This window comes from Zootoca vivipara, chromosome 7 (genome assembly GCF_965207765.1).
Source record: "Zootoca vivipara chromosome 7, rZooViv2.hap1.1, whole genome shotgun sequence".
NCBI lineage: Eukaryota > Metazoa > Chordata > Lepidosauria > Squamata > Lacertidae > Zootoca > Zootoca vivipara.
The window spans coordinates 16,300,640-16,313,795 of record NC_142590.1 but is presented as its reverse complement, the minus strand read 5'-3'; the positions used below and the strand labels follow the sequence as shown (position 1 = coordinate 16,313,795).

The following is a 13,156-nucleotide window of genomic DNA, read 5'->3' as shown; positions in this document are numbered from 1 at the left end:
AACATAGCATAAATACTTGAAATATTGTGCTGCTTCCTCAGTTTGTATTTATAGGTAAGGCCATTTCTCATTCATTTTTCATTGCATAGAGCATTTTGTATACAAAAGTAAATTACTCTGAATGGCTAGTCTTTACATCTCTGTTTCTGCACAGAGTTCCTTGGTAGCAATGAAAAGATGGCATAGATCTTAGAACAGAGTACCATCTGCTCTGGAGGTGTTTGATCCAGAGGTAGTCTTCATTCATTCATTCATTCATAAAGTATTGGATGTCTTTGAGGTCATATTACCAGACTTGAGGCAAATCCCATTAGCTCTATAGCTATTGATAATAAATGATGAAGAAAAATGAAACAGGAGTTGTGGGTGTGGGAGGAAAGAATCGCAATATATTACAACAATTTACATGTGCAATGATGAGTCAGTTAGTGAGGTCCAATGTTCTTATTTCATATTGGAATGTATTCATAGTTTTGTCATGGAAATGTATGGCTTTTTAATAAAATGTCTCATAGCAGTCTTATTTTAAAAAATGAAACAAGCAAGGTGGTGAAAGACAAGTTTCTGGCAAGACTTAACACTGAAGGGAAAGTATTAAATAAATTATGCCTCTCAGAGAACTTCTGGTGTCTCTTGCAAAGACTTTAAGATTGGTGCAAAAAAACAACATAATAAGGTTTGTCTTTTTAGATTGTACCTTTTAAATAATGATATCCATAATACGTTATGCATGAAAATGCATATTAAGTGATCATTTTGCTCTCCTTTGCATTGTAGTGGGAGATGGAGGGAAGCAAAAAAGCACCCTCTTTGTTACTGATGTTTTAAAATGAGTTTTAGTCACACCAATGGCAGTGGAGGCATTTGATTTATTTATAGAAAATTATTTACCTTCTGGAAAAAAGACTGTGAAAAACTAATGGCAAATGTTGGAGAAATACAAATGCAATGCCAGCAGAACTGTATTGATGTCTGCGATGTCATGAAATCAAATCTATAACTTTAACAAGACAATCTTTGGAGCTTAAAGCACTTCTGCTTTTTTGTAGTATTCAGGTGGGTTATACATCTGAATACTCAACAGTGAGTCCCTGTGCTTAAGCATAATATTAAGAAATCAGCACTTCCAAGTTCTAAAAGTCTTGTACAATTAAAAATGGTGGAAATGGCATCCTTCTTCCCACTCACCCTTTCAGCTCTAACTACAAGGAAAAACATTTTTTGTGTTGCCTCAGTAAGTACCAATCTCTTATCTCTTCCACTTTATTCACTCAGGGACTAATTACCAACTTTTTATGTGAAACTGTCTTACTGTGTGCTCACAGTGGGGCGCATCTCTTTCCCAATCCTTATTGGAGAGTAAACCCTGAGGTCTTGTGGAATATATAATTTTTTTTACAAGCACTTGCAATAGCATTTCTGTCAAAACACTGAATTTTGTCTCCTCTATAGTTTACTTCTGAAGATAAAGACTATTTTTTTAAATAGAGGTGCCAGTATTAGTTCTGTAGTCACTCTAAAGGTCTGTCAGCATTCCCAATTTTCAATGCTTTGTCCCTCCCCCATAAACAGAGATTTGAGCTCCAGCTTCTGCATATGAAATTCAGCTTGCACAGAGTGTGTTAGCATATATTTTTTTTAAAAAAATGGGTCTGGCCTTTAGAGGGGGAGAAATATAAAAATATTTAGGTTTCAGAGAGGCTTCCTTCCCCTCTTATATTCAAGACATGAAAAACTGAAATTTGGTGCACTATTAATCTATAGAGAATGCAGACTGGTTTGGGAATTTTGAAAAGGAAAAATGAAAGGGAATGAGAGATTTAAGTCTGAAAATGGTTACTGTGCTGGAGCTGTGTAAGTACTTTTCAAAGAAAGTTAATTTATTTTCATTGCGCCTCTTGGATATCTTACTGGGTGCACTTATTGAACACATGGCCCTCACAGCTTTGTACCTTCATGTATAGTGGAATGTAGTTAAATAACCAAAAGCCAGTGTAATAAATGGGCCTCTTACTCGGTCAATATAGAACAGGCATAGGCAAACTCGGCCCTCCAGATGTTTTGGGACTACAGCTCCCATCATCCCTAGCTAACAGGACCAGTGGTCAGGGATGGTGGGGAACTGGAGTCTCAAAACATCTGGAGGGCCGAGTTTGCCTATGCCTGATATAGAACATGTCCACACAGAAAAGATCAGAAGTTAGGCCTTGAAGAATGAAGATACAGTGCTACAGATGTTTTCCTATGTTGCTATTGCTGCCATGAGACCACTTCCACAGACAGCATTGCTTCATAGATGCATGCATGTGTAACTTGCCATTCACAGGTAGCATGCCGTAGGCTTTTCTATTGCTTCAGATGGAATTTTGGTACTGCATCTCATTACTCATGTTACCTTAGACACTGTGGGTTGTATCCAATGCTGTGCCAGTGGGTTCCACTGGTGCATCGGAACTTCCATTTCCTCTCCCCATACACCCCCAAAATCTGTTCGGGGGGGGGGGGTCCCAAACGCCTCAGGGCTGTTCCTTAGGGTGTGTGGTGATGGTGATGGAGGGGGGAAGAGGAAGAGGAAGTTCCACTATGCACATGGAAGTCTTTAGACCAATGGGTTATATCTACTGTTAGTCATACCCTGAAAAGAAATGAATGGACATGATTAGTTCAGATCCATCTGTTGCAGTGAGTATACTATGTGTATAACTTAGCTGCATACAATTTAATGCTTTCCATGGCACATTCATTTGTGAGATATTATGTGGATTAATCAGCCAGCTGCAGCTCCTCCAAGTCTTTCACAAGTGGAAGTGCTGATACATGGCCTCCCAGTTTTGGTGATTTTAGTGATCCCCCCCCCCCCAACACACCTTGTTAGCTGCACAACATCCAAGATGTACAATGAAAATAAATTAACTTCCTTTGAAAACTATTTACACAATTCATTCTCAATTGTCCTCGCTGACATAATCATATAGCCAAATCTTATTAGGTTTGTAACATCATTGTGTTCACTGTGTCCCTGATTTGGTGAGATCAGCAATGCAAATAATTCAGGAAATCAGTATCTGGGAGGAAATATGCTGAGGTAGCAGCAGCCAAGGGAAACTAGCTGCAAGTATGTGGGCTTTGTAAATAGATTTAGATGTAGATAAATTTATTCAAGTTGGCTGTCAACTAGGTCTCAAAATCTGAAGGAAAAAGGTAAGTTAGATGGATGCCCACAGTATTTCTCATAGGAAGTGAGGTAGAAAGACCCACACTTAGATGGGTGGGAATAGAAGATAAGGTCATGGATGCTGCTAGCTGCTGTCACACTTTTTCAAAGTAAAAGACTAAAAAGACCTAATAAAATTAGCAAGCAGGAAATGTCAACAAGTGAACAGCTGATGAGCAGTCAACATTTCCTATATAAGGAAAATGGCCTTTAATTTCTTGAGGTTTAGGCAAGTAGGAGATTTGTTTTTATTTTTTAAAAATTGAATCCACAAGTGAGCAACCTGGGCCAAGAACACTAATACTTAAAACTTTTGTCCCTGGTGTAAGACCAAATACACAAGCGTAATTTTCTCTCTCTCTCTCTCTCCCTCTCCCTCCCTCTCTCCCTTTTTTTTACTGTGGACATAAAATATTTTAAAGTTCATTGGAGTGTCAAATAATGGATACATTGTTTTGAAAGTCTTGCCTTTTTAAAGTGCATTACAACAACCAGTGTGCTTCAGTCATGCAGAAATAATAGGCTAGGCTCAATGATATTTTCTCTTAAATGCAGCTTAAGATGCTTACATAGTAGAGGAATGCTGCAATTATTGGTGTGAATCCCATTTCAGCTTCTAACTGTTAAGGATAGCTAGAATTACAATTTGTTACAGACCAGTTCACAACTCAAATAAAAGCACCTTTTACAACATTTTATGGCATCAGACTGCCGGGTGCATTATTTAAAATTATGATTCTCTTCTTTTTAATTTTTTTTTAAAAAGGCATGTAAAATGGTACCTTCTTTCACAACAGATCATCTATGCCTTCTTTCTTTTGCTAGATTGGAAACCCTTTGAACCAAGAACAATGTCTTTTTGACATACAGAGATGAGCATTTTGGGCTGTCTCTTGTAACAAATCACTACATGCTGCAGTGAATATGTGGGAATAACTTCTTTTGCAATTCCAGGGCTCTGTGTTTTGAACATGGGAAGATGAGTGCGCATCTTAGCATATGCCTTTCTTTCATCATTGAGAGAACAGGGCTCCTTCAGTTTATTCAATAAATGTAACCACTATAGAGAGATGACTTCTCCTGTGAACCAAATGGGGAAGAAGCACCTTATGGGTGGGAGGTATCCATATGTTCATTTGAGTATGCCTCTGGAATACCAGGGGATCATGAGTGAGAGAGGGCTATCATTCATATCTTGTGGATGTCCCATAAGCATCTAGATGAGCATTTGAAGAATAGAATGCTGGACAGGCCTTTGGTCTGACCCAACAGGGCATTTATTATGTTCTCTTGCCAATTGTAGAGAACCGCTATAGTGAATCTTTCACTTGGAAACTCAGGTCTTAGCTGTTTTGATGAAAAGTCTAAGGAACAAGCCATAACAACTTCTCCAAAGTGCTAAATGTGCCTGCATAAAAAGAAACAGAAGCATTTTCTTTTCTTTTCTGAAGAAAGTCATCTGCATAAATGTTTTCTGTGGTCAAAGCAAAGCTCTGCAATTTTTATAGAATCCCCATGAGCCAGTCCATGTACATTTGGAAAATTCATATATATCTTCCAAAAGGGAAAATGTAAAAAATAGCTTTTCCTGGGGAATAAATTCTGCCATCACTCTACAAAATATTTATATCTCATACTCAACTTTTCATTTTAGTTTCGTTTGGGAACTTACATGATTTTTCTCCCATGAAGTTTTCTTACGTCGTTAGAATAAGATCTGTGGTTAAGTTCATTCAAGTGGCAAGTCCGTGGTATGAATAAACCAATGTTATCATATGAAAGAGAATTAAGCAGGCAGATCCAAATGGGGATATATTAAGCCAAATTTTAAGCTCCAGTTGTTGAATTTAGCTGGTACTAGATGTCTGGCTTGCCTCAGGATAAATTCAGCTAATCGAATGAGGAAAACAGCCTCAGGTATGATGAAAATTACAAGAGATCTCAGCCGAACACTTCTTGTTATAAATATTAGCTCAAAGGTATTCCTCTGGTCTCTGGGAATTGGGGGGTGGGATATTTGCATGTAATTAATGGCATTTCAAGCTTTTATGAGAGTGGCTTAAAATGTTAGCTTTGCTAATTGTTATAATGACAGTGGGCTGGGGATTCCACAGTAGTAAGGACCCTAACAAAGTAATACAATATGAAACCCTGCATGAGAAAGATTTGCTAAGCTATAGGACTTGAGAGAAACGTATACTAGGTTGTTTACAGAAGCATACAGGAACAAGTGGGAATTGGTTTCCCTCCCTCTGCTGTGTAGTTAATGCTTTTCCTGCCCTGTGTTCCCTCCTTAAAGGGGCACATGAACAGATCAAATGCTGACTTATTTGCTACTCCCCCTAGCTTTAGGTGAGTTGCCCTCTTTGTCTTTATTTTGAAGCATTTTCCTTATCGGTTCAAATATTTGTTTGCAACTTTATTTTTCAACGATTTTCTTATATTTTTTAACTTCTCTGAGAAGGCAGGGAAGATGGCCTGATGCTTGGCATGTTTATCTGCAACACCTCTGATGCTTTAAAATTTGCTCAGATAAAGTAAGGTGGAGTGGCTTTGTGACTGATACTGCCAAATAGCGCAGTACAAATCCAGCTTCTGCTGAAAACCAGAAAAATTGTTTTATATATGTGCCCCAAATACCTCCCACAGCAGGTTCCTTGACTGAAATATGTGTGTCTAAAGTTTACATATACTAAAGCTGTTTTGGTGATTTTGCAATCCAGATCTGTAGTAACTGAGCAGGGAAGGGGAACCTCTTGCTTGCCACAGGTTGTTGGGACTCCAACTCCCAATAACCCACAGGGTCTGGGATGATGGGAGTTGTAGTCCAGCTACATCTTGAGTTCTATAGGTTCTGGTACCAGATGATGTCAAGATGAAATAAAACACTGTTCATGTTGGTACAAATTATGACAGACCAAGTGGACCACAAATGTTTTTTGGGGTTTTTTTTTTTAATGCAGTGGTTCACAATAAACCAAATGGAAGCACTCCGTTTGGGATCAAAGCATGCTGAGCCACTGATAGTCTGAGTCAGCAGCTATTCACCCTACTAATCAACTGTACAGCCACTGGAAGAAAATGTCTCAGTAATAATGTTTCATTGCCTGGGTATGCATTAAGCTAAAGGAATGATCAAACTTCAAGGGCATTTACATGCTTCCTCTTCTGTGAATCCTCATTATTAAGATTGCATGCCAAAAGAAAGGTGATATGACTCAGGGATATGACGAATCAACAACAAGAGGACAAAAACTGACGCCTGATTTCCTCAAGAGGCTGCTAATGCCAAGTTAACATCAATAAGTGTTGGTATAATGGCTGGGATCCAAAGAGCCCAGTATGAAAATGGAAAGCATGTTTTTCTGCAGGGGTGGACATGGCCAGCTTTTTCTAAATGCATCTGCTTGTGGTTTATTGAATGTTGTCTCATGTGATTCTCTGATATTCCGAGGCAGGTTTTGGGATGCGAAAGACATTCCAATGGGACAGGCAAAGGTCTCCCAGTATGTATGAAAAGCAAACATAACCTTTTGGCCCCTGGTCTATGTAATTTAATAATATATGCACACATCTATGCATATATGCCTTGGGAAATATATCATTTGTATCTGTGGATCCATAGTGTATACAGATTTGCCTTGTGGCAGGTTTCAGCAGCATCTCTAGCTACAGAAACCTGTCATTTAACACAAATGGTGGGCAAACACCCCTCAGCTTGATTTGGAAATGGGTTCAGTTGTTTCCTCTACCCCAGTTAATGTTTCCTCCCCGCCCAGTTCCAAATTGTGAAACTCTGTTGTACTAAGACTCTTGACAAATTCCCAGCCTAGTGTACTAAAAACACCCCCCTTCTCTTGCTGCCTCTTCCATCAGACTACATGGCAGCAGCAGAGCAATGAGGTATATTATGGACCGATGTGTGGAAAACTGTTTCCTAGTCTAGCACCTGGAACACTGTTTTGGAAACTTCCCCAGTACCTTGCTCTTACTGCTGCACTACAATGATTGGGTATGGTTTAGTGGTAAACATAGCAGGGAAAGAGACTGTGCAGCAGGGAGAGGATGGCATGTGGCAGCAACAAGGTCTTGCTGGAGGAGCAAACCCAAATATGATCCAGGCCCAACTTTGGAAGGGGCTGAGCTTTGATATGGAAGGGGTAGTATTCTGAATTATCCCGGTTCTAATTCCCCCTCCACATCACGCTAAGATTACAGTGGTACCTCGGGTTACGAACACGATCTGTTGCGGGATGCAGTTCGTAACCTGAAATGGTCGTAACCCGAAGCACCATTTTGCACATGCGCAAAGCGCAATTTCCGCGATTTTCACTCTTTGCGCATGCACAGAACGCACGTGTGGCGAAAATACTTCTGATACTTCTGACTGTATCACAATAGCTCTTTACTGCTTTCAGCCAGGCTACTCTAGCATGTTTACCTTCTCGCTGTAGCGGTACCTATTTTTCTACTTGCACTTTGATGTGCTTTTGAACTGCTAGGTTGGCAGGAGCTGGGACTGAGCTTGACCATTAATTTTCATTTATTCAGCTTTGTGCTGTTGTACTTCAGTAAACCACAGAAGAATTAGAGGGAGATGTGTCACATTGAAGTGGCATTTCCCTATTAAAAACAACTCATCTTACATAAAGATAATGATTCCAAAGGAGGAGTCTTCTGATTTTGAACTTTTGAGATTAGGAATAACTCTTTTTCACTGCAATTGCTAGGAAGTCTTAATGGATAAGAAGGAACTTTTGTGCACTACTCAGAGTCAGGAATTCATTTCTTAACATGGAACATTTATAGGGTCAAACATCCATGAAACATGAAGCATTTCAGAAATATTACTGGTAGCTTTGTTGTCATTCATGGGCTGGCATTATGGTATATAAAAATATGAAAATGAAAAATATGTTACAGCTTCTGCTCTCTAATACTATTTCAGGGCATCCTAGTCTTCTAATACATGTTCCCTATCCCTAAATTAAGCCATTTATAGTGATACCTTGTAACCTTTTCTCCTCCCTTGATCATTGCTGCTTTTCTAAGTGCTCAACACACAGGTTATTGCACCATTCAGCTTAGGCCATAGGGTACTCTTGAGATGCGGTGAACATTAACACAATTAAAATGCACAGTTCAACCCAGGTGAACACATCAGAGGGATTGCAACACAATGCACATGGAAAATGTCATTTGAATGTTCATTTTTCCCATTTAGCTTTTAAAAGCCACACTACCCAGATCCCACCGTAGGAAAGACAGATTGGTCTTGTTACCTGCCTTAGGAAAGAATTGCTAGCTAGGATAACCTGACTTGAAGCCCTGGTTGTGTCCAAAATCTGAGATACTTGATGTTTCAAATTCAGACATCCTTCATTTAGACCAAAATAACAGACATTTATTGTGTACCTTGCAGTCAGTGACTATTTAACAGCGAGAGACTATCACAGCGTGGGTCCTCTTTTACTTTATGTGCTCAGTAATGAAAGTCCACTATTGATTTTTCTGTAGCTGCTTGTAACTATTATAGTTGATACATCAATAGAAAAGGAAAGCACAATGTTTCATAGGAGGCAGAAAATCAGAGAATACACCATGCCGGGACAGTAAATCATGCCATAATCTCTGGAATTGATAGATGGTTACTGCTAACTTGAAACCCATGGCTTTTTCTGAAAAGACTGGCCTATAATCGCCCAATATGTCCTAACAGACTGAGTGCCCGTAATAGTGCTAAAGGACACAACACAATGTTTCATTGGTTTTTTTAAAAAGTTTCTTTTAAAAAGGTTACCAAATGCTGGTCTGTTTTGTACTGGAAGGATTAATTTGCTCTTATTATATACCTTGCAGTCCAAAAAGAAAGAAAGAAAAATTTGGTAAGAAATTGGTAGGATTTCAAGACAGCTGAAAATAATTAATTAGCAGAAACCAATCAGCACTAATTTAATCTGTAGATTGTAATTCAGATTTGCATCAAAGCTGTTCTTCATATCTAGTGGTTCAATTCTGCCTATTTTATAGGTGCTGACTTCAATGCCAATTCCATTCATTCCAAAATTTGGTTCATATTCTCTCCATGCAGTACATCAGTGTTGTGTGCGGTGGTAGATGGCATGGTTGCAGCTTCACAGCTTACCTGACCCCTAGCTGGCTGACTCGCTGCAGCATACCAGGATGAAAAGGGTGAATGGCATGGTTGTCTCAAGTTTTGGTTTCAGGCAAAATTTTGTGGTAACTGAGGGGTGTGTCGCCAAGTCATTCTGAGCTTTCACTAATTGTCATGAGGCTCATTTGACATCTCTCAGTTGTTCTGCCCGAGCAAAAATATTGAAATTTGCCTTAAAGTTCACTTTCGGTAAAACTATGTGACAACGCTAGAACTGACTGTTAATGGGTTTTTTTTTTAAAAAACAACAACAAGAGAATAAGTAAGAAATGAAATATTGCAACTTTTGTTTAGATTATCATTTTATTTCTGTATTGCAGGGGTTTGGACTAGATGACCCTTGGGTCCCTTCTTACAGTTCTGTGATTCTGTTCATTGTGAAAACATCTTAGGCAGCAATTCTATACCCCCTTACTTGGGAGTTAGCCCTACTGAACCCAAAGGGACTATTCAAGTAGGCACACGAAGGATTGCTCCATTATTTAGCAACAGCTATTACTATGGCTCTGTGGTTTAGACAGAGGCTTGCTGATCAGAAGGTCAGCGGTTCGAATTCCTGCAAGCTCCCGTTGTTCGGTCCCTGCTCCTGCCAACCTAGCAGTTTGAAAGCATGTCAAAATGCAAGTAGATAAATAGGTACCTCTCCAGCAGGAAGATAGACGACGTTTCTGTGCGCTGCTCTAGCTTCGCCAGTAGCGGCTTAGTCATGCTGGCCACATGACCCGGAAGCTGTCTGGGGACAAACGCTGGCTCCCTTGGCCTATAAAGCAAGATGAGCGCCGCAACCCCAGAGTCGTCCGTGACTGGACTTAACGACCAGGGGTCCCTTTACCTTTACCTTTACATTACCATGTAAAACTAGAGTATCTGATTTCAAACTTTACTTAGAAAATGGTTAGTTGTTACTGTGGCCTTGGTCACACATAAGTAAGCCATAGTTTGTTGGGGTACCAAGGCCCTGCAATTCTTCTCAAAAAGTAGTTCACATGGTTCCCTCATGCTAAAAATCAAGACAGCAAGCTAAGATGATAATGTTTCAGGGAGTCTTTGAGCTAATTGACTGGGTGGCTGTTGTCTTATCACTTTAACTGTTTTTGGGGCTGCTTGCTGTGGTTTTCATATTTGTAGTTATATATTATTTATTGCTTACTGTGCTTATTTGGTTATTCTGTTTTTATCTTTTTTTATTTGCTTGCTTGCTTTATAGGGGTAGAAAGGTGCAACACAAATGTTTTAGATTACTAAGAGAACCAGATGTCAAATGCTGAGAGTTGCATTCAGTGCCTCATTTGAGACCAAGATTGTCTCCTTGCCAGAGAGCCTCAAGTGACAGGACACGGAATGGTAGATGTTCTAAATGAATGCAAAGTACTGGGAGCTGCTGATGAAAGTGATCAAACGTAAAGACTGTTTAAAATAAACGTGAGCATTTTCCAAATGTAATTCAGATATTCAGCTAATTTAAAATACCACTGAAGTGCGAAGGATCTCTTTAAATATTTCATCACAGAGCAGGCTGCATAGCTCCTTAGACGTTTGGGTTGCATTGCCTAATGTGAAAATATCTTACATTCTAAACTAAGGTAAGAGATGGCCATGGGGAAGAAAATCAGCTTCCATGAGCCCCTATGCTCACTTAACTCTGGATCCAACCCACAATTTCTTAAAATGAAATGTGCGACCCTCTTATGAGCTCCTGATCACCTTATGAAAGGTGCTTTTTAGGTTGCTTTGCTTTGGAAAGAAAGAACTGTAGGGAAAACATCTTCATCTGTCACCATGTGGCACTATATGTTTTTATCCAATGGCTTGATTCTAGGAGCCAGGGACTGGCAAATGACCACAGGTGCCACACACTAATAAATCCAGGTTACTTTTTAGGTTATTTCATGCCTAGTAAACACCTGAATTCAGGAACTGCTTCAGAGACAATATCCTAATTATAAACGTTTCTCTGATTAAAGCAACCAATTATGCACTTTTACTGAGGAAGTATCTAAATAATAAACTAGTGAGTTGTTTATATGAATTGGTCCTCCTCCCCCTCCTCCTCCTCCTCCTCCTCCTCCTCCTCCTCCTCCTCCTCCTCCTCCTCCTCCTCCTCCTCCTCCTCCTCCTCCTTCTTCTTCTTCTTCTTCTTCTTCTTCTTCTTCTTCTTCTTCTTCTTCTTCTTCTTCTTCTTCTTCTTCTTCGTGATTTTATTATCTTGATTTTAGTCAACCCACCCTGGTTTACAGTATTAAAAATGTGCATGTTTTGAATCTGTCAAATTTAGGAAAAACTGCTGAGTTCCAAAATGAGAGGAAGGATGAGGGGATTAAGTTAGAATGCAGCCAGCTGAGAATGACATTTGAATTTCTAGGTATGATCTGATGACAAGATAGGCCTAAGAAAATCCTTTGAGGGGAAAGTTCCCCAAGCAGAGGCCAGGTACAGTGCACAAGAGACCATTAGTTTGACATCCTGTTTCGCAGTCCAGGTAATTAGAATGGCCACAACTGAAACTGCATAGCATGCCAGTAGACCATGACATCCTTAATGGGCACAGAATAGCATTTTGTACCAATGTGTCTACCCCTTTGGTTCTGCACATTGGGCACATCTCAAAGGTATGGAACAGTTTGTGGCATGAACTTTCTTTAACTTTGAAACCTGTTGAAATGATGAAGGGGCCTGATCCTGGTAACCAGCTGTTATTGGTGCTGGCTCTGCCTGTCATTGGCTCTGATTTCACCTAATATTAGCTTCTCTGTTTTAATGATTCCTGACTGGTAAGCAAACTCCCTGTGCATAGAAAATCAGGACAGCTAGGAAAAGCATGATCTTGGTTGTTCCTCCTTGGTGTGATACATTTTTATTTACAATCTCACATGTAATGGGTACTGGTGGGTGGGGGTGATGGAAGAATCGGCCAGTACTACACTGGGCATTAAGGCACCTGGATATTTTTCTTTCTTTCCTTGCCTTCCATTCAGTGCCAGGAATGTTTTTTTTTCTTTTTTCGTTCCTTTTGTTTTAAGGAAGTACTGCTACCAGTGGTGTTTCCCCTCATGTTGGCCAACCATTGCCACTTCTACCCTTTCTGCCTGTCCAGAGTAAAGCCTGCGGGACTGGCTTTGTCACCAAGTTCCTCATGGTGAACTTGCTCACACAGCCAATCCCTACAGTACAGCCCTATGCTCAGGGCTTGCTAAGCCCTTTGCACAGTGTTTTCCAAATGCCCGACAGCTAGCTGGTTGCCTGAAGTTTGGGAAGCAATGCACAAAGGACCTTGCAGGCCATGAGAGCAGCCCAACCCATATGCCACGCCCAGGACTGGCAAAACCCCCTATATTGTGGTTCCCAAGTGTAGGACAACTCACTTGTCAACCATTTGATGTCAATTTGGTTGTGGAATTCAGTTCCACAGCTGATCCCGCCACCTCTCTACCTGCTCTCTACCTGATGTCACAATGTCTCACTATTATAATTTTGTAAGGCTGGTTCTGATGCTTTGGCTCTGCTTGGGCTGTGACTGTCTTGGTCTTACTTTTTAGCTCTTATGTGATAATTTTAACTCTCCATATGACTAGATGAATTTGAATGTGGTTGCTCTTAAGATTTTTTTTTAAAAAAATCTCTGCTGTGTTTTTAAAATGGTTGTTGTCGTTTAGTCGTGCCCGACTCTTCGTGACCCCATGTAAAATTTGTATTTTTGTCTTCTATAATATAGCCTTTTTTCTACATCACTCAGAGACCCATACTATGGATATAATATAATACAATAA

General features: G+C 39.9%; 1 protein-coding gene and 1 long non-coding RNA gene across 7 annotated transcripts in view; one reads left to right on the top strand and one right to left on the bottom strand.

Annotated features, from left to right (window-relative positions):
• NR5A2 (nuclear receptor subfamily 5 group A member 2) overlaps positions 1-13,156 on the bottom strand; it is a 114,818-nt gene that overhangs the window by 6,431 nt on the left and 95,231 nt on the right. The window lies entirely within an intron of this gene.
• Positions 1-13,156, top strand: part of LOC148684990 (uncharacterized) — an 87,840-nt gene that overhangs the window by 33,295 nt on the left and 41,389 nt on the right. The window lies entirely within an intron of this gene.